This window comes from Rhinolophus ferrumequinum, chromosome 6 (genome assembly GCF_004115265.2).
Source record: "Rhinolophus ferrumequinum isolate MPI-CBG mRhiFer1 chromosome 6, mRhiFer1_v1.p, whole genome shotgun sequence".
Classification (NCBI taxonomy): domain Eukaryota; kingdom Metazoa; phylum Chordata; class Mammalia; order Chiroptera; family Rhinolophidae; genus Rhinolophus; species Rhinolophus ferrumequinum.
Genome location: NC_046289.1, coordinates 96,247,186 through 96,269,562, shown reverse-complemented (window position 1 = coordinate 96,269,562; position 22,377 = coordinate 96,247,186). Strand labels below are relative to the sequence as shown.

The following is a 22,377-nucleotide window of genomic DNA, read 5'->3' as shown; positions in this document are numbered from 1 at the left end:
CCCATTAATGTGGATTTGTTTTTAGTAGTTCCTTATTTTCTGGCACTGTAAGAGTCTCTAGATACATATTATATATTTCCTACCCTAGTCCTAGAATCAACCACCTCTCCAATGAGCCATGCTCCTTTTATTGGAGAATGGTGTCAGAAACAAACATCTGGAGGCGAGGTGTACTTCTTGCTACTGAAGTGTCATTTCTTTTAGGAGCTCTGATGACAGAGCAAGGAAATATATGTATGTACACATATATCTCTAATATTTCTCGGTGTAGCCATTGGCTTCTCTATTAAGCTAAACATGAGTTCATTCTGATGACTCCACTCTAACCCATTACGGAAAGGACCACTCTAGTCTCTTTTTCTGCTTATTTGTACATTCCTACTCCAACAAGGAGAAATCTGGCTCCTACCATCTCTCATCTATTTATTCAATGGTTTCCTCCCAGAATATACGTATAGTGGTATCAGAAATGTTAACCTGTGCCCCATGGGAAATTATCAACTTGTGTACGTGATCACGTGTAATTCCTTTTGCATTTAGTCTTACGGACTAATTTCCAAAGTTACTTAGGTCAACACATTTCCCCGGCCCCTCCTTCTGGGAAGTTTCATACAATTGAAATACAACTAGATTCTCCTGTTACAGCCTGCATTCCTTTCTGGGATCCTCCAATCTCCTAAGTGATTTTTTTAAATTTTATATACATTAAGGTTCACTCTTTATGCTGTGAAATTCTATGTGTTTTGACAAATGCATAATGTCATGTACTTACCTGTCATTAAGGTATCGCATGGAACAGTTTCATGGCCCTAAAAATCTCCCTGTTTAACTCCCCTGCCTTCACCCTGAATCTCTGATCTTTTTACCGTCTCTATAGTTTTCCAGAATGTCACAAAGTTGGAATCACATAGTATGTACCGTTTTAAGACTGACATCTTTCACTTAGCAACATGCATTTAAGGTTTATCCATGCCTTTGTGTGGCTTCATAGCTCTTTTTCATCACTGAGTAATATTCCATTGTATGTATATACCACAATTTGTTTATCCATTCACCTGTGGGGGACATCTTGGTTGCTTCAAGTTTTTAGTGATTATGAATAAAGCTGTTATACATACGAGGCCGGACAATTAAGTTCATGAACTCATCCTAGAAAAAGTGCTACATACTTCACTGCTGAATATCACTACGGTCACCTTTGAAGTACTCCCCTTGGGAAGCTATGCACCGACGCCAGCACCTAGTCCACCCTTCAAAGCAATTTTGGAACTCTTTTTTCTGGAATGGCCATCAGAGCTGTCATCGTATGGCCATTGGTGTCCTGAATGTCATCAAAATGTCTTCCTTTCACTATTTCCTTTATCTTTGGGTAAAGAAAGAAGTCATTGGGGGCCAGATCAGGTGAGTAAGAAGTGTGTTCCAATACAGTGATTTGTTTACTGGCTGAAAACTCCCTCACAGGCAGTGCCATAAGAGCTGGTGCATTGTCGTGATGCAAGAGCCATGAATTGTTGGTGAAAAGTTCAGGTCATCTAACTTTTTCACACAGCCTTTTCAGCACTTCCAAATAGTAAACTTGGTTAACTGTTTGTCCAGTTGGTGCAAATTCATAATGGATAATCCCTCTGATATCAAAAAAATATTAGCAATGTCACTGCAACAAGTTCAGGAACTTAATTGTCAGACCTCGTATTACTCTGTTTTTTGTGCAGACAAAAGTTTTTAATTTCATTGGGTAAAACTTAAGAGTGCAATGCTGGATCATATAGTAAGACTACGTTTAGTTTTGTAAGAAACTGCCAAACTGTCTTCCAAAGTGGCTGCACCACATTGCATTCCCAGCTCTGCTTTCTCATCAGCATTTGCCATTTCTCAGGTTGTTGTTTTTTCCCAGCCATTCCAAAAGGTGTGTAGCAGTATCTCACTGTTTTAATACGCAATTCCCTAATGACAAAAGATGTAGAGCATATTTTCCATCTTCTTTGTGTTTTCAGTTCCCGTGCCCATTTTCAATGAGTTTCTTTATTTACTTATTGCTGCATTTTAAGAGGTTTTTTGTATATTGTGGATACAACTTTTGTCAGATATATGGTTTGCAAATATTTTTCCCAGTCTGTAAATTGTCTTTTCATTCTTTTATAATGTCTTTCACAGGGCAGAAGTTTTTAATTTTAATGATGTCTAACTTACCAATTTTCTCTATCATGGATTATGCTTTTGGTGTTGTACCTAAAAATGCATCGCCAAACTCAAGGTTCCTTATATTTTGTCTTAAGTTTTCTTCTAGAACTTTTATAGTTTTGTGTTTTACATTTAGGTCTATAATCAATTTTTTTTTTAATTTTTAAAAATTTGTTTTTCAATTACCATCAACATATAATATTAGTTTCAGGAGTACAAAACAACATAGTGAGTAGACATTTATATACCTCAAAATGTGATCACTCCAATAAGTATGTTACCCATCTGACACTGTACATAGTTATTACAATATTATTGATGATATTTCCTATGCTATACTTTACATCCCCGTGACTATTTTTTTCAATTATAGTTGACATTCAATATTATTTTATATTAGTTTCAGGTGTACAGTGTAGCAGTTAGACATTTATATAATTTATGAAGTAATCCCCCTGATAACTCTAGTACATACCTGACACTATATGTAGTTTTTACAATATTATTGACTATATTCTTCATACTGTACTTTACATCCCTGTGACTCTTTTGTACTTCTTAATCTCTTCACCTTTTTCACCCAGACCCCCAAACCCTCTCCCATCTCTTAGCCATCAGTTTGTTCTCTGTATCTATGAGTCTGTTTCTGTTTTGTTTGTTCATTTATTTTGTTCTTTAGATTCCACATATAAGTGAGTTCATATGATATTTGTCTTTCTCTGTCTGACTTATTTCATTTAACATAATACCCTCTAGGTACATTCATATTTTCACAAATGGTAAGAATGCATTCCATTTTATGGCCGAGTAATATTCCTTTGTATATATGTAGCACTTCTTCTTTATCCAATTGTCTACTGATGGACACTTAAATATCTTGGCTATTGTAAATAACGCCACAGTGAACATAGGAGTGCATATATCATTTTGAATTCGTGTTTTGGATTTCTTCGGATAAATACCCAGAAGTGGAATTGCTGGGTCATAAGATAGTTCCATTTTTTATTTTGTAAGGAACCTTCATACTGTTTTCCATAGTGGCTGCACCGATCTGCAATCCCACCAACGGTGCATGAGGGTTCCCCTTTCTCCACATCCTCACCAGCACTTATTGTTTGTTGATTTACTGATGATAGCTTTTCTGACAGCAGTGAGGTGGTATCTCATCGTTGCTTTAATTTTCATTTCTCTGATGATTAGTGATGCTAAGCATGTTTTCATGTCTATTGGCCATCTCTATGTCCTCTTTGGAGAAATGTCTACTCAGGTCCTCTGCCCATTTTGTAATTGGATTGTTTGTTTCTTTGGTATTGAGGTGTATGAGTTCTTTATAAATTTTGGAAATATTGAGGTATATGAGTTATTTATAAATTTTGGGTATTAAACCCTTATTAGATGTATCATTTGCAAATATCTTCTGTCATTCAATAGGGTGTCTTCGTTTTGTTGATGGTTTCCTTTGCTGTGAAAAAACTTTGTAGTTTGATATAGTCCCATTTCTTTATTTATTTCTTTTGTTTCCCTTGTCCAAGGAGATAGATCAAAAAAATATTGCTAAGGGTAATGTCTGAGATTTTACTGCCCATGTTTTCTTCTAGGAGTTTTATGGTTTCAGGTCTCCATTTTGAGTTTATTCTTGTATATGGAGTAAGAAGGTGGTCCGGTTTCTTTCATTTTTTTTTTCTTTTTCTTTTTTTTTTTTTTTTGCATGTGTATGTCCAGTTTTCCCAGCACCATATACTGAATAGAGTATCTTTACCCCATTGTACATTCTTGCACTTGCATCCTTTATCATAGATTAAATGACCAAATAAGCGTGGGTTTGTTTCTGGACTCTCTATTCTATTCCATTGATCTATGTCTCTGTTTTTATGCCAATACCATGCTGTTTTGATTACTATGGCCTTATATATAGTTTGTTATCAGACAGTGTGATACCTCCAACTATGTATGATCTTCTTTCTCAAGAATGCCATGGCTATTTATATGATTCCATATAAATTTTAAGATTGTTTGCTCTAGTTCTGTGAAAAATGCCATTGGTATTTTGATAGGAATTGCATTGAATATACAGATTTCTTGGGTACTATGAACATTTTAACAATGTTAATTCTTCCCATCCATGAAATCGGTATATGCTTCCATTTATTTGTATCTTTTTTAGTTTCTCTCTTCAATATCTTGTAATTTTCTGAGTACAGGTCTTTTACCTCCTTGGTTAAATTTATTCTTAGGTATTATAATTTTTTATGTTATTGTGAATGAAATTGTTTTCTTAATTTCCCTTTCTGATAGTTCATTATTGGTGTATAAATATGCAACTGATTTCTGAACATTTATTTTGTATCCTGCTACTTTACTGAATTCATTTATCAGTTCTAATAGATTTTTGGTGCAATCTTTGGGGTTCTCTATATATAGTATAATATCATCTGAAAATAATGATAGTTTTACTTCTTCCTTTCCAATTTTGATGCCTTTTATTTCTTTGTCTTGTCCGACTGCTGTGGCTAGGACTTTCAATACTATGTTGAATAAAAGTGGTCAAAGTAGGCAACCTTGTCTTGTTCCTGATCATAAGGAGAATACTTTTAGCTTTTCCCCATGAGTATGATGTTACCTGGGTTTATTGTATATGGTCTTTATTATGTTGAGGTATGTTCCATCTATTCCTACTTTGCTGAGAGGTTTTATCATAAGTGAAGGCTGGATTTTGTCAAACATTTTTCTGCTTCTATTGATATGATCATATGATTTTTTTATTTTTCATTTTGTTTATGTAGTGTGTCACGTTAATTGATTTGCGTATATTGAGCCAATTTTTCATCCCAGGAATAAATCCCACTTGATCATGGTGTAAGATCTTTTTAATGTACTGCTGAATTTGGTTTGCTAATAAGTTTTGTTGAGGATTTTTGCAGCTATGTTCATCAGGAATACTAGTATATGGTTTTCTTTTTTTGTAATGTCTTTGTCTGATTTTGGAATCATGGTACCGGTTGCCTCGTAAAATGAGATTGGAAGCCTCCCCTCCTCTTGAATTTTTTGGAATAGTTTGAAATAGGTGTTAATTCTTCTTTGAATGTTCGATAAAATTCATTGACCTGTGAAGCCATTGGTCTAGGACTTTTGTTTGTTGGGAGTTTTTTGATTACTCATCCGATTTTGTTAGTACTAATCAGTCAGTTCAGATTTTCTGTTTCTTCTTGATCAGCCTTGGACGATTGTATGCTTCTAGGAATTTATCCATTTCTTCCAGATTGTCCAATTTGTTGGAGTATAGTTGCTCATAGTATTTTCTTAAAATTGTTTGTATTTCAGTGGTGTCCATTGTCACTTCTCTTTCATTTCTGATTTTATTTATTTAGGTCCTCTCTGTTTTTTTCTTAAGTCTGGTTGAAGGTTTATCAATTTTGTTTATCATTTTAAAGAACCAGCTCTTGGTTTCATTGATCTTTTGTATTACTCTTTTTAGCCTCTATTTTGATTATTTCTGCTCTGATCTCAATTATCTCCTTCCTTCTACCCATTTTGGGCTTTCTTTTCTGTTCTTTTTCCAGTTCCCTTAAGTATAAAGTTAGATTGTTTATTTGAGATTTTTCTTGTTTCTTGAGGTAGTCCTGTAATTGCTATGATTCCCTCTTAGAACTGTTTTCACTGAGTCCCATAGAGTTGGGGTCATTCTGTTCTCATTTTCCTTTGTCTCCAGGTATCTTTTGATTTCTTCCTTGATCTCATTGTTAAGTAGCATGTTATTTATCCTCCATGTGTTTGTGTGTTTTTCAGTTTTCCTCTTGTAATTTATTTCTAATTTCATACCAATTAAGGTCAGAGGGGATACCTGGTATGAATTCAATCGTCTTAAATTTAATGAGACTTCTTTTGTGGCCTAATATGTGGTCTATCTAGAATAACATCCAGGTTTCTCTCTTGAGTGAATGAAGTGGTGGATACAGGGTGTACACTTTTTCAAAATTCATTGAACTTTATACTTAAAATGAGTGCATTTTACTACATACAAAATACATCTAAATAAATTGATTTACAAAGAAATTTAAATTACAGTGTAAAACAATACATATTTGAGGATCACTTTTTCATCTATCAGGTTTACTTTACCTGAAACACTATTTTACACTGGTAGCTATTAGAACGTGTTTCAAAGAGGCTTTCCTTTAAGTATTCCTTCAACTACCACAGGATGGGATATCTTATTTCGACCGTAAGATATTAACTAATGTGAGCAGCAGAGGCCATGGAGCCAGTAGACGGTGTGTATTGAGGAGCAGTTTTCTTCAATGGCTTAGCATATCTGAACAAAATTAAACTGAAGCCTTCCTGAGGACGAAAAATGTGTTGTGACCAGTACCCCAACACAGAACTTACTAACTAGCATTTAATAACTTATTCAATAAAGTTTGGGTGGATGAATGAAAAATATGATGAATTAAAATGATTCCAAAGGGCTAATCCTTGGTTAAAATAATTAAATGAATTTTCTTACTCTCTTCTTAGAATTGCTGTTACATCATGCTATTCAAGAATCATTATGACCTGATACCTGTCACTAATCAGGTAGATGCGGTTTGAAAATATAACTAACATGTCCAGAGAGAAGGACAGAGAAGGTGGAAAACTTCATTTTATTTTAAGTAGATTCCAATATTATTGTTATTTACTATTTACTTACAAGCTAGACTATAGAGAATCCATGATTTGTTTCTTATTGCCAAGTATAATTTTAAACTACAATGATTCTAATTGTTTCCAGCCCTGTGTCTCAACTATTCTTTGAGGGAGTGGAATTAGTCTAATAATTACCAAATGGGTGGTGATGAACACAAATCTAAACAGTGTCTTTATTGAATTCTAATATAAAGCACGTTTGTGTACATAGAAGAAAATAGTATGCCCGGTGAGAGCAGTCAGACTGAAGTACTTCAGAGACCCAGAAGACCTTTTGATGCCCATCTGGTCTGTATCTATAATTCAAGCCCAACCAGAAAGAGGCACCAGGAATGGAAAAGGCATTACAATCCGCAGCAGGTTCTGTCCTGGAAACTCTTCCCAGATTAGCTGCTAGCACTGACACCCAGACTGAAGTCTCGATGCTTTGAATAGTTTTATTAAAGCAAAAATAAATCTGGTTTGGATGGATCCACAAGAGTTTTCACAAAATTTCATTTTCATCTGCAAGGCATTTGACCAATAAACATGCCAGACATTCCTAGAAATGCACAGACGAAGTACATATGATTTTAAAGACATTCTCTAATCAAACAAAACAATATTTTTAAGTACAAATACAGGTGAATGAAGAGTTATATCCTACTTAACCAAACACAGTCAAAATCAAATTACTTAAAAATAAAAGCAAAAACAAACAAACAAACCTGGAAACAGAACAGTAATTAGAGTGGAGTAGCACCACTTTTAGAAACAGCCTCTCTCTTTTTCTAAGATACTCAGTTGCTTTTCTCTTCAGAGTACCAAGAATGGAAAAGCTTTGGTCCAAAGGCTGACATTTAACTTATAATTTGACTTTAATCTTTTTCCAGATTACTCATACATTTGTTCTCCCCTCGTAGTTTCCTCCCAGTGCCACATCTGCTTCCTATCTTCTAAAGAACCTATAGAGGAACAATCTGTCCCTCTTGACCAAGCTCACATCTCAAAAGGAAAGAAAACATTCTAGTCCATTTTATGCTTACTTAATAAAAGACAGAGAAAAAAGTAAAATTCCCATAGATTATGTATACTACACAGATATTTAACTAATAATTCCCAAGTATCAGTCAAACTTCTCCAACTAGAAAGTTCTCCCCCAAAACTAACTTAGGTAGTTTAGAAAAAGGGGTTTTACTCTTTCATACCAATAAAGTACCATGTACTGTGAAATAATCTGAAGGAAAGCTCACTTATTTTACATAGATCAGCAAGAATTTTACTGAATAGTTACTGTGTCTACCAGGCTGAAATGAAATGGAATAGCAGGATAAATGGAGTGTGCTCACCAGGACTGAAACATACACAACTGACAAACAAAAATAATTGGAAAGATCTGTAAGGTAATATATACTTACGTATTAAAGAATGAAGCACAGCTAAAGAAAAGAGCAGACAATGGTGTTTGTATTTTTGATCAAATGAACTAAGTTTGTAGACTGAGAGTCTTGTTAAAAACAAATGAAAATGATGGATAAGATATATTTTAAAAATATTATCAAATGCATCCTAAAAAATGAGAACTACAAAGGCAAAAAAAAAAAAAGAAAGAAAGAAAGAAAGGTAAAAGTGGGAACTTAGAAAGGCAAGCAGAATGTTGATGTTGACCTTTTTGACGTGCGGTACTCACTGAAGCCAATGAGGTTGAGCTCTGGTTTACTAAATCATCAAGGCCAGGGACTTATGACAACTCCCAGGGGCCACCCAAATTGGAAAGTTGTTCATAAACCTGAGACCCCAAGGGCTAGACTCTCGACATAGGGTGAATTAGTTATAACCTGTCCTACTCATTACCCCCAATTATTGCCTGTCTCAAAATTTGGGGCTAAGTAGAAGGGGAGGAAAATTCTTCCCTGATTACTTATAACCACAAACCACAATTTGCAGCCAAAATCCACACTAAATGGATCATCTGAAATATTTCAAAAGGACAATCGATGTTTTCGAAGTGCTCTCAGGCTGGTTATGCCCATAGACATCTGACAGAAACAAATGAAACTCCTTCACAAAGGACCCTACCTTCCTACAAAACCCCACGTCACTTTGTGAGGGGTGTAAGTGTCTATCTATTACATTCCTTTGTACACCTGAAACTAATAAAACAACAACAACATAGACTTCTCAAAGATAAAGTACCAAGTAAAACAAAATTCTCACAGTTCAAAAAGAAATAAAGCACTCTGACAGCGAGAAGAAACAACAGATGACAGGTTAGCTCAAACTTCTTCAAATAATGGGATTATCAAACACAGAACATAAAAAAAAACTATAGCATATTTCAAGAAATAAAATAGGTTTGAAAATATGAGTAAAATTCAAGAAGATTTTAAAAGACACAGAATTAGAGATAAAAAAGTTTAATTAAAATTATAATGTCAAAAGCAGTGGATGGTGATAAAGGAAATCAAGCATTTTTCCTGTCTTCTCCATACAAACTGATCGTAGGGATAACTAAAAAGATAATAAAGGTTTTCTTTATAGAAGAATTATAATTTTAAAAACTCCCAAAGAATCATAGAATATCACCATTTTGTAATCCCTAATGAAATAATGGATCCAGATAATGATTATCAATGACTGTTAAAATATTTAGGTGAAAAAATAATTGGGGAACTTTATTAAAAATGGAACGGGCTAACAACAGCTTAACCCAATAATCAATTTTAACATTACAGTAAACAAAACACATTCTCTCTCTCTCTCCTCTCTTACATTTTCTTTCACTTTCCTATTTCTCTCCTTTTGGTACTTCATAACAAGTAATCCTCTATGTTGATATATGTTAATTTATGTTAGTCACTAGAATTCTTTTTAATGCCTGATGGTGGTAGGGGATCTTAGAAACTAAATGGTTCTAAAGAACCAAAAGAAAACTTCTAATAATAAGCCATTATTTTTTGTCACAAAGCAGAAATATGATTGAGACAATAATTTATTTTTCCACATGCATGAAAAAGATCTCCAAATTTCCTTTGGGGGAATGTTAAAAGATAAACTAAGGTATGTTAAAAATTTTAAGAGTTTATTTGAACAAAAATTGATTCAAGTTGGGCAGCATCCAATTTAGCAGATAGAAAGGAGCTTCGTGGAGCCATACAAAATTAAAGACTTTTATAGCCAGAAGGAAGCAGGAGTAGGTTAGTTATTAGATAAGAACAGGTTAGTTTCTGCAAAGTTACTTTCTTTTACAGGGTGGCAGGGGTGAATTAGGCAGACTACCAAACTAGTGATCTGGCAATTCGTGATTGATTGGTTTAAGATCTAGGTTTGGGGACATGAGTCTTAGCATAAGTGATTCCATTTTGGGCCTGTTGTCTCGTACTTAAAAGGAAACTATTAAAACAATTTAATTCATTCGTCACACTGTTTAAAAGAGTTTAATATTTGAGAAGCTAAAGTGATACCAGAGAGAAATACTAGCTAGAAGACTGTGAATACAGACAAAAACAAAAAGAAAGTGAAAAGGAGGAGACATAAAGAGTTAAACCGCTGTCATAGAAGAAATGTTAAACTGTCTCTTTTGGTATCTTTTGTTACTACAATGTCGCTGACAACAATTCAATTAAAAATAAATATGTGTTATGTCTGTGTGCACCTGGCTGACCAGACACCAGCAGAGATGAGTGTCTCAGAACTGTAGGTGATAATTCTATTAGCTTTCTCCAGGTTACAATAATAAGTTTCTAGCAGTAAAAAGGAAAAAAAAAAAAAAAAGCAAGACAGCTTCAGTCTCTGGTGATTCACAAGGACTCTAATTACAAAGGGTAGATTTTAAGGCATGATAATGTTCTTGTAGTGCTAATTTGTGACATTAAAACCAAATTTGAATAAAGTTCTTCATGACATATTTCCTCTTCCTGAATTGATATGTGAATGCAAATAAGCCTCCTTAAATTTACAGTAGAAAAAAAGAAGGAAGGATTCTTTGTAGTCTCAAAATGTGATAAGGCTAATTCTTTTTAAAAATGATTTTCGCCACTTTCGACTTTTATATTAATTGTTTAATAATTACACTGGCTATAAAGCAAGTCAAATAATATCTTGTGAACAAAGAGATCTACATTCAGTACTATATAGGTAATCTGCTCTCTAGGAAAAATAAAATAAATAATCGGATGTAGTATTTGCCAATTTCCATGGTGTAAATATTCCCAATATGGTCGATTTCAAACTACCAAAATGTCACTGAACGGAAGAGATGCACATGACTGGTCTAGTGCGTGAGCACCAGCTGGCGCCAGCTCGCCACTCCAGACCAAATTCCTCTTTTCCAGTTCATGGAAGGACAGCCATTATTCCATCATGAATGCTTTTTGTTATTTGGAGGAACTTCCTCCTCTTGATGGTTTCACAGCATTATTTAAACTTTTTATCAACATATAATATGCATACAGAAAAGTGCACAAATCCCAAGCACACAGCGTGACGTTTTACAAACTGAACATACCCATATAAACCAATAGCTAATTAAAAGAAACAAAAGGTTACTGGTCTCCCCGTGTCGCCCAGGCCTTATATTCCCTCGTGGCCATGACTCCTCCCAAAAGTGACCACTGATTCTAACAAGGCAAGTAAGTTTTGCCTGGTTTTTAAGCTTATGTAAATGAAATCATACATATGCACTCATTTGAATCTGGCTTCTTTTCCTCTACACTTTGTTTTTTGAGATTCACATATTGCATGTAACTATAGTTTGATGATTCTTGTTGCTCGGTAGTATTCCATTATATAAAAATAGCATTAAATTTACTTTCTCTATTACACTATTGGAGGACTATTTGGCTTGTTGGCAGTTTGTATTAAACAGCGCAGCTGAGAACATTTAGGTGAACATGTTAAGCGTTTCTATCGCGTACATACTTAGAAGTGGAACTGTTGAGTCATAAATTATGCTATTAATTTCTACTGGATAGATACCGCCAGAGTTTTACAAAATGCCTTTACTGATTTACACTTCCACTCGCAGGTATGAGAGCTCCAGTAGTTCCACATCTTCGCCAATACTTACTATCATATGTTAGAGGTTGACAAATCATACAATCCTGTCCTCTTTTACAATATTAATTCTTCTATATTTCAGGAGTTCCTAATACTGGCTGGGCATCAGAATCATTTCTGAAGCTTATGAAAAAATACAAATACTTGTGGAACCCATCCAGACCTAAATCAGAATCTCTAGGAGTAAGTAGGGTCACAGATATATGTATATAATTCCTAATAGTTCTATAGGTGATTCTAATGCAGAGTCAGGGTTTGAGACCACTGACCTAAACTTCAATATCTCCTTAAAGTTACAAATTTCTAATATGACTCTCACAATCACATGCTAATATTAAGAAAGGAATCACAATTCTAAGGAAAAAGATAATTTCTCCAAAGTCACATTGTGATATACTGGTCCACGTTCACAAAGATAATATAGTAAAAAATGTGTAATGCAACATTGCTTATGATGACAAAAAATGGCAAACTCTCTAAGTGATCATCAGTAAGGGGCTCATTAAATATATTAAGATTTATAATTACATTATAATGAATTTGAGTGTAGCCATTTAAATAGGAGACGTACACGCAAGGCTGATATACACCAGGTATAACTAAATGCACAAGTTCTGAAACACCTCCGTGCCAGTTGGGAAAGTCCACTGCCCTCAAGACCCCTAAGTGCCCCTCCTCAGGGCTCCAATCTCAGCAGCCCAGAGCTGCTCTGCACCTCCTGTTGTTTTGACAGCAAAAAGTTTAACCCTTCACAGAGCAGGGGCCTTGAGACCCAGTTTAGCATCTGTTCTGAATGGACAGTGTCCGTGCTGTACTGATTATCCAGTATACTATACATGCTATACTTGTTAAATTTTTTATCATCCCCTTGCCTACCTGTACTAACAAGGAAACATATCTATCATATATCGCCAACTAAAAGAGCAGGTTGGAAAAAACCAATATAGCATGATTCCATATTTTTAAAAAATTATTCATGTGTCTACAGTATTGACACAGGACCAAAAATCTGATAAAATCCTCACAGGTCCTCACCAAACTCTTAACAGAGTTGTACTTCTGCAACCGAGACTGGGCATGTTCGCTGTTTACCTTACACGTGTCTGTATTGTTTGTTTTTGCCATAATAAGCATTGAATGATAATAATAATGGTATTCTAACAAAGAAGAATGAACTGAGCATTTTAAATTTTATTTCAAATGCGGCTCTGGAGGGAATTTGTGTAGAAATCAAATAATGAAATCATTTTGAGGAAAGGAGATATACTGAGTCTGTGTACTCAAACTTTCTTGGCATAGAACGTGTCTTCTTTTTCTCTCTGGCATGTTCACGATCAGCATAAACCATATCTTACTCCATGCTGCCTTGCTAGTCTACCCACTACACAGAGGGACCCAGGGACTGAAAGACAGTGACGCTCATCCTACTGATTCTTCACGAGTTGGTTCAGGTTACTGATGGTGGTGGAAGGCCACATGCTTGACTACTCTTGCTGTCCTTTGCTGCCGTTAAAGAGACAGCCAAAGAGGAAGCATAGGTAGACTCGACTATGAATATAACTATGCCTCCATTATTGGACACTTATGTTACAAGGTCTGACAATTAAGTTCACGAACTCATCCTAGAAAAAGCGCTATATACGTCATTGATAAATTTCACTATGGTCACCTTCGAAGTACTCCCCTGGGGAAGCTATACACCGACACCAGTGCCTAGTCCATCCTTCAAAGCAATTTTAGAGCTCTTTTTCTGGATTGGCCGTCAGAGTTGTCATCGTATTACCCTTGATGTCCTGAATGTCATCAAAATGTCTTCCTTTCACTATTTCCTTTATCTTTGGGTAAAGAAAGAAGTCATTGGGGGCCAGATCAGGTGAGTAGGGAGGGTGTTCCAATACAGTGATTTGTTTACTAGCTAAAAACTCCCTCACAGACAGTGCCGTGTGAGCTGGTGCATTGTCGTGATGCAAGGGCCATGAATTGTTGGTGAAAAGTTCAGGTCATCTAACTTTTTCACACAGCCTTTCCAGCACTTCCAAATAGTAAACTTGGTTAACTGTTTGTCCAGTTGGTGCAAATTCATAATGAATAATCCCTCTGATATCAAAAAAGCTTTGCAACATTGTGACCTTACATTTCTATTTTGAGCTGCTATTTAAAAATTCTGTCACGAGTATCCTTGTAGTATTAGTTTGCTAGGGCTGTCAACAAGGCACCACAAACTGGGGATTTAAACAACAAAATTTTATTGTCTCATAGTTACGGAGGCTAAAGTCCAAGATCAAGGTGTCAACAGGGTTGATTCCTTCTGAGGACTGTCTCCTTGGTTTGTACATGGCCGTCTTCTCTATCTTCACATGGTTTTGTTTCCCGAGTGTGTAGGTACCCTAATCTCTTCTTATTAGGACACTAATCATGTTGGATTAGGACCCACCAATATGACCTTATTTTACCCTAATTACTCAGTTAAATGTCCTATCTCTAGTCATATTTTGAGAGGGTTTGGAGTTCAAAATATGAATTTTAGGGGACACAATTCATCCCATAACACTTGTACATAAATCTTTGTGCATATTCTTAGGTTTGATCCCCATAGCCATTATCCTCACTTCCTTCTCTTTCTGAATCATGAGCTGACAGAAGTATGTATCTCTTATAGAAACGGCAGTTATCAAGGGGAAGTTACATTAAATTTCATTTCTGCATGAACCAGATAGAATGACTGTCTGGAAGATTTCAGTGTATTGGTGAATACAGCATTGTTTCCCCTACGATTTCATCAGAACATTAAATATTCATTGTAGCACTTTTGACCTTCCCAGCCAATTTTAAATACAGTAGCATGATTCAGCATTGCTATTTATCTCTTCGTATTGGAACAAAAAATTTCTGGCATCTGTCATTTCATTTCATAGTCAAGTCACAAAAATAATATTAATGGCGAGAATAATATATTTATTGAGAAACAATGAGGCTTTTCTCTAAATTGAATGGCATCACCTTATGATGCCCCTATAGACATCACATTCCTCCCCTTATGAGCAACATGGCAATTTCTATATATTCAGGCTCTCAAGTAATAACCCCAAGTGCTGGCTATCTAGCCCACATGGGAATAGTTGCATACCATGTTTCTTCAAAAATAAGACCTAGCCAGACAAGTAGCTCTAATGAGTCTTTTGGAGCAAAAATGAATATAAGACCCAGTCTTATTTTACTATAATATAAGACCGGGTATAATATAATATAATATAATATAATATAATATAATATAATATAACATAATACCGGGTCTAATATAATATAATACAATATAATACCGCATCTTATATTAATTTTTGCTCCAAAAGACGAATTAGAACTGATTGTTTGGCTAGGTCTTATTTTCGGGGAAACACTGTAGTTAAGAGAGTTTGAACCTAATGTTACAATCTTTTAGCTATCTGCAGCCTTTGGGAAAGAAACAGTTTATTAACAGAGTAACATGCTGTATTGCAACTTTGTTTTAATCATTAATAGGGAAAAGGAATGTTTAAAGGGCACTGTATATGATAGGCATTTGTTTCTTGCTAAAGATAGAAGGATGAGCAAAATTGAATTGCTACTCTTAAGGAAATCACATTCTGGTAGGAGAGATAGGTATGTACATTATATACGTATGTATACTGGGGAGCCAAAAAATGTCTATACATTTTAAGAGATGTTATCTATGCTCAAGCAGTAGTTTGCCATAATCAGAAGTGTCTGGACGCTGATGGTAACCACTTTGAGCACCTCTTGTAATTGCAGAAGTCAAACGTGACTTGCATTCATTTTTTGTTATTGCTGTACATTGAGTATTACAATTAATACAGTTTTTCCTTTCTTAATATGTGTATTCATTTTTTCGCACCCTCGGTATATTACACACACAGACATGCATGCATACACTTATATGTGACGCAAACACAGAGGCATAAACTGAATGTCCCAACCCATCCTCCAAAAAAAATGTAGAATTACAAGAGGAACAAATAAATTACATAAAACCAATGCCCATAACATAACTAAAAGACATATAACCAAATGATCAATGCCCATAACATAACTAAACGTCCATAGCATAACTAAAAGACAACTAACTATCAAATGATCTATATAAGTAGGTAATATGGGAGGATGATATAAAAAAAAAATGTGTGGACAGAGAGAAAAGGGGAACTATTTGTAGGCCTAAAACCCATCTAAAATCACCACCAGTAAAAGAAAGTCCACTAGGTGCAAACATATTGGAAGAGTGCCAGTAGATCATAGCACGTACTACAGGTAAGGGACTTTTAAGGGCACGTGATCCCAGGGATCAGTCTTCAAAAAGGTATTGCTTTGAGAAGGTAGAAAGGAAGGTAGAGGAGCTTTTTGGAGTTTGAATGGTGAAGGTGAAAATGGACAAAGAAACAAAAGGGGAAAATGAAGAGTTCTGCAAAATAAAAGAGAACCAAAACATAAAAATTAAAAAGATACACAACCCTGTCTCCGCCACACACACACACACACACACAGTATTTTGCTACAATGACAGAAGGTGCCCTTGACCTAAGATTCTTGTAAATTACTCAAGCCCACAAAATAAATTGGCCAAAACAGACTCAATTTACACAAAGTATTTTAATAATAGAAAATCAAACCCACTTAAGTTGATGAAAATTCCCCACTCGAAAAGAAACATGAAGAAGAAAACTGTAACACAATATTCCACACTGTTTTAAATATCCTTAAGTAAGCATTTGGAGGTAAGAAAAACCACCTTGAATAAGAAATTCAAAAATTAAAAGCAGAACTGGACAATAAACAGGAAAAAAATTAAAAAGAGCTGATTGAACTTAGGAAAGAAATGAAAGAATAAGACAAAATCATCATAGAGTCAAAGATTAAATTACAAAACCCCAAGGGAGAATAGATCCAAATAAAATTTTACTAAGGGACATTGAAGAAAGCCATAGAAACAACCAAGAGAATGAAAATCAGGCAAAGAAATAAAATTGATAAGTAAAATGGTTGAAATAGAAGAAGGCCAAAGAAGAAGAAAAGCATACATAATATGAGGTCCTAAAGATAAAAACAAAAACAAAACAATTGAACAGAACTAATACTTAAAACGATATCCCAAGAAAACTTTCTGGAAATAAGACTAAAATGTACATATTAAAAAGGTCTAAGAGGTAACTGGGAAAATTTAACCAGAATGATCAATTTGAAAACATATCCTAATAAAACCATTAGACGTAAAATGAGATGAGATGAGATAAGATAAAATAAAATCCCTCAAGACCTCTAAGCACAAAGATCAAAGCTGAAATTCAGACTGGCATCAGATGCCCTAAACACAGCTTACAATGCAACAATGAAGCCGTATCAAAAAAAGAAGGAGTAAAAAGAAAACTCAAGGAAAGAATGAGTGAACTTAGAATCTCCTATTTAGACAAGCTGTCCTTCAAGTAACAAGGTACAGAAAAGCTTTCAAACAGGTAAGAAAGGCATCAGAATATTCTGGACCCGTGATCCCTTCTTGAGGAACACACTGGATGAGCCCCATCCACTAAGAGATGACTGAGAAAACTTGAGCAAAAGGACAAATGACGAGCATTCAGTAATTAATTCCAGATCTAAGACTAAAAGGCAGGAACCTAAGTGGAAAAACAACATACTATGTATTTTGTATAATGTGTTTTATGTGCAGGAAAGTAGAAACCATGCATCTAAAATATGGAAGGTGCAAGAAGGAAAGAGGAGAGTATAATACATTCATGGTTATTGTGTAGGCGATAAATGAGAGCTAAAATATACCATTACAAATGTGATGATAGTAAAGGAGAAAATAAGGAAACAGATGACTAGAGATCTAATGCATGATAGTCAACATATAAACTTCAAAGTGCTAAGAGACTAGATCTTAATCTCACCACAGAAAAATGATAGTTATGTGACGTGATAGAGACGTTAGCGAACGCTATCGTGGTGACCATTCTGCAATATGTAAGTGTACCAAATCAACACATTGCACGCGTGAAACTTAACACAATAGTGTGTGTCAATTATCACTCAATTAAAAAAAGAAAACATGTCAGTGAAACTGAAAACAACAAAGGAACAAGACAAACAAATGAAGAAACAAAAACTCATAGACACAGACAGTTTAGTGGTTACCAGAGGGTAAGGGGGGAAGGGGGTGGTAGATGAAGGAAAAAGGGATCAAATGTATGGTGATGGAAGGAGAACTGACTCTGGGTGGTGAACATACAATGGGATTTATAGATGATGTGATACAGAATTGTACACCTGAAATCTATGTAATTTTACTAACAATTGTCACCCCAATAAACTTTAATTAAAAAAAGAAAACGGGATTAAGGGCATTTAGATAATATTAAGTAAAAGTAACTAATAGAACAAAAATACAAAACTTCCCAAATACCAAAAGAAATTTCAAAAAACAAAGAAAACACATCATATAAAGAAACATAGGAAGTATAAATATAATGGACATTAGAAGTATAAGCTTATATGACAGTTAAAGACTTCAGTCATCTCAATAAATACGAACGTGCTTAACTCATCTATTAAAAGAAAAAGATTTTCAATTTGGCTACCAAGGCAAGACCCAATTCTATGCTGTATAGAAGAGAGATGCCTAAAACAACGTGTTTCAGGAAGACCAGTGGTTGGCAAACTACAGCGCATGAGCCAAGCATGGTGATCTATTACCTGTTTTGTATGGCTCATAAGCTCAAAGGTTCCTATGTTTTTAAATGGTTGTAAAAACTCAAAAGAAGAATAACATGTCATGGCTTGTGAAAATTATATAAAATCCGAATTTCAGTGTCCATAAATGAAGCTCCATTCATTTATGTATTGTCTACAGCTGCTTTTGTTCTACAAAAGCAGAGTTAGATAGTTGAAACAGAGACCACCTGACCTGCAAAGAATCAGGGATATGATTCCAATTAGGTTCTCTGAAAACAACACACACACACACACACACACACACACACACACACACACACACACAAGTTCACAGGGAAATCCTACCAAACCCTCAAAGACTAGACAGCAGCAATGCTTCATAAATTGTTCCAGAACATTGAAAATTAAGGAAAACTTACTAATTCTTTTTATGAAGCAAATATAACATTGATACCTAAACCTGATAAAAATAGTACTTTAAAATAAAAGGGAAAATTATAGATGAATGTCATTTGTAAGTATTATTGCAAAAGTTTTAAATATTAGGAAACAAACTTCAATACCACATTAAGAAAATAATACACTTTGACCAAATGCTATCTATTCTATGCAAAAGAATATTTTCCAAGTGGATCAGAGCTCTAATGTAAAAACTGAAACCATACAAAAACATGCATGAATTCCTCTCTAGTGCACATGTTATCTTCTGATTTGTGCAATAAATCAAAACCAGAAAAGCACAAAAAGGATATGAGATTGGTTGTCTACAGGGACGAATGAAAACAGAATGGAAAGGAGTGGGTTTGGAAATGAGGGGGAAGAAAGGAAAACGGATAGATCTCCGAGTGATACCTTTTTGTGTAGTTTTGAGGTTTAGAACTACATGTTATTACTACACAGACTGAAAAACATATATATCAAATAATAGCAAGGTTGAAAGGGAAAAACAACAAAAGTGGAATACAAACAGAAACAAACGAATCTACTATTCAAGTGAATAACGTAATCATACTGAAATAGTGGAGAACTAACCCAAGCAGCTTTTTAGCACAGTTCTTTGATTTCATACCTTTAGGCTAAAGACAGAATACGATGTACATAAATACTGAATGCTGGTTAGGTTCTCTTCCCCACAGAAATATGAGTCAGAAATTCTGAAACTATTTTCTATATATTCAAGGACTGAGCAAATAAGTAACTATAAAATGGGGAGCCCATGTGTGGGTAAGTAATTATAAATATCAAAAGGGAGTGTGGTGGATTGATAAAACAAACCCTGCAGAGTTGGGCTGTAATTGAAGTTTCATGATTGAATTCATGAAGGTGTCAGTATGAAGCCACAGTTTTTAATATCTACAGAGAGACAGATAAAGATGAATAAAACACACGCACTTTTTAATTTTATTGAGGAGGACTAGAAGCAATGATACCCTAGCATACCTTCTCGAATCTTGGTTTCTAAATACCATTTCCCACCAAAAAAGAATCAGAACTCCTGCAGAAGATGGTTCTGGAACATCTTGTGCCAGAAAGTAAGGAAGTACTCAAGGAATGATGAGGACAGACCTGTCAAAAGATTGATATGAGCCCGTCTGACAAATCCGGGAAACTCTCAGCATCAAAATAAATAACAGTCGAGGATCGCAACCTTGACGTTCCCTGTATTTGACATACTCTCTGTAAAGAGTCACTAGGAGTTATCACTCCTGACGGCTAAAAGTCTGACTCCCTCTAGTAATGCAGGTACGTGTTTAACAGTTGACAGCTTGAAAAGGCTTGAAAAGGCATGGCTGCAGGATTAATGCTTCGTGGGAGAATGAAAGGCAACGAGTGAGGCACACGTGCTGGGCCAAGAGCGCAAGGAAGTGGAGTGAGACTTAGGCCAGGCATGTGTGTGCTCACCCTTAATGGATTCCTACGTACGTGACAACTGTGAGTGTCTGAGAAGCGACAGGGGAAGCATGCCGTGGAAGAAGCAAGACTCTCTGATATCTAGGTCAAGCAGACAGATGGCACTGTGAGGTGAGGGGACTGAGATCGACACACACACACACACACACCAGAAAATGGGATGAAATGACCCAAAGTGAAGGGCTACTGCATAGCGAACGCAAACATGAACGTGAGCTAAGACACGAAAGAGGAAATAAGTTTACTGGGTGCCTATCGTTGTCTTCCTGCTCCGCTTCCCTTCCCTGGTAACACAACACTTTTTTGTGCAGAAACCCAATCCACACACAATCCCACCCCCTTGTTGTAGGGGGCAGGGAACATATGTCCCAGGCTGGCGCATTCAGTGTGCCTCTATGGCCCTGGCCAGAGTGGTTACTTCCACCTGGGCGCTTGACCTAAAAAAATCAGAATCCTAGCAGCGGTGCGTCCCTGTCTGGAATGTACACTTGCATCACTGGGGGAGATTTTAAAGATGGTGATTCTGATCCAGTAGGTAGCAGGGAGGGCTTGAGATTCTGGATTTCTGATAAGCTCCCAGTGATACTGCCACTGCTGGTCCAGGGTGCCAGTTTTGAACTTTAAGGCTCTTCAGAAACTTTCTGCCAGAGTTATCAGGGAGGCAGTGCCCTTTATATCAGAGGGGCTATGCTGGCAGACTGTGATTCTGGGGCTGCTGGCTTTTCCACAAGCTGCAGGAGCTTTGCTTTAAGCTTCCGTCATTCACGTCTGTGTGTGTTCTCTGTCATCAGATTCCACACTCACAGAAAACACAAGCTTTGTATTTACCGGCTGTCAGATCCCACAATGCCTTACGTGGTGTTTTATAGAGATGCATAATCAGTGTTCTCCAACAACCAACTGGGAAGAAAATTTAAATTCCTTACATGAAAGAGATGGAGAAGACATCTTCAATGAAGTGGTAACGGAAGTGGGAGAGGAGGCTCAGTCATTACCTACACTACCATCCTCTGGATCTCCCCGAGATAGCTCTACGTCCTGAACTCACGCAGCTATGAGAAACTAGCATCACAAGCCAATACCCCTGAAGTACAAAAGAAGAAACCCCAAAGATAAGATCAAAGAAACTACAGAAAAATATTAATCTGGTTTACAGATCTCGCCAGTGCTTCCCAGGAGATTCCTAAAATAAACACTATGGTCTCTAACATGGCATCTACAACTGACATTGTCAATTTCTTTTTTTAAGCCAAAAAACAGAAATTTTATTTAAAAAAAAAAAAAAAAACAATTTCCAGAGACTAGTCAACAGTTTTGAACTACCCTTTAAGATGTCTTGGAAGTGTGTGATTAACTCACTGTGATATCTTTTCATGTGCCCAGGACAAACAAGCCTAATGGGTTCACTTCCCTTCAAGACAAGAATCCAACGGGATGCTCCTTATTTATAGAGAATCCCAACTCCCAACTCCCTTACTTGGATGTAAGGAAGACATTTTTTAAAGGGGAAAATTCCCTCCCTTTTTTAATCGACGCCTGATTAGAAGTCCAGGCAATTATTTTCCTTCTTGTCCAATTTAAGTTTCAGCCCTTCATAAAAGTCACATCGAATACTAAAAACTAATATGGAGAAAGCAACTAATTCAACCCATCTGATAACCTAGTCATACATCCAAACACACACACGCGCGCACACACACACATACACACACACACACACACACACACACCTCCTAAAAGGTAAACTCCCCTAGGAGAAGTACACACATAATAATCCTAGGTTCTCTTATTTTTCTTTCAGGCCACCCAGTCTACCGAATGGGAGTGTTCCCTTCAGCTCCA

General features: G+C 35.9%; 1 protein-coding gene across 4 annotated transcripts in view; it reads right to left on the bottom strand.

The window, feature by feature from the left end:
- Positions 1 to 22,377, bottom strand: part of LRRC49 (leucine rich repeat containing 49) — a 135,782-nt gene that overhangs the window by 53,499 nt on the left and 59,906 nt on the right. The window lies entirely within an intron of this gene.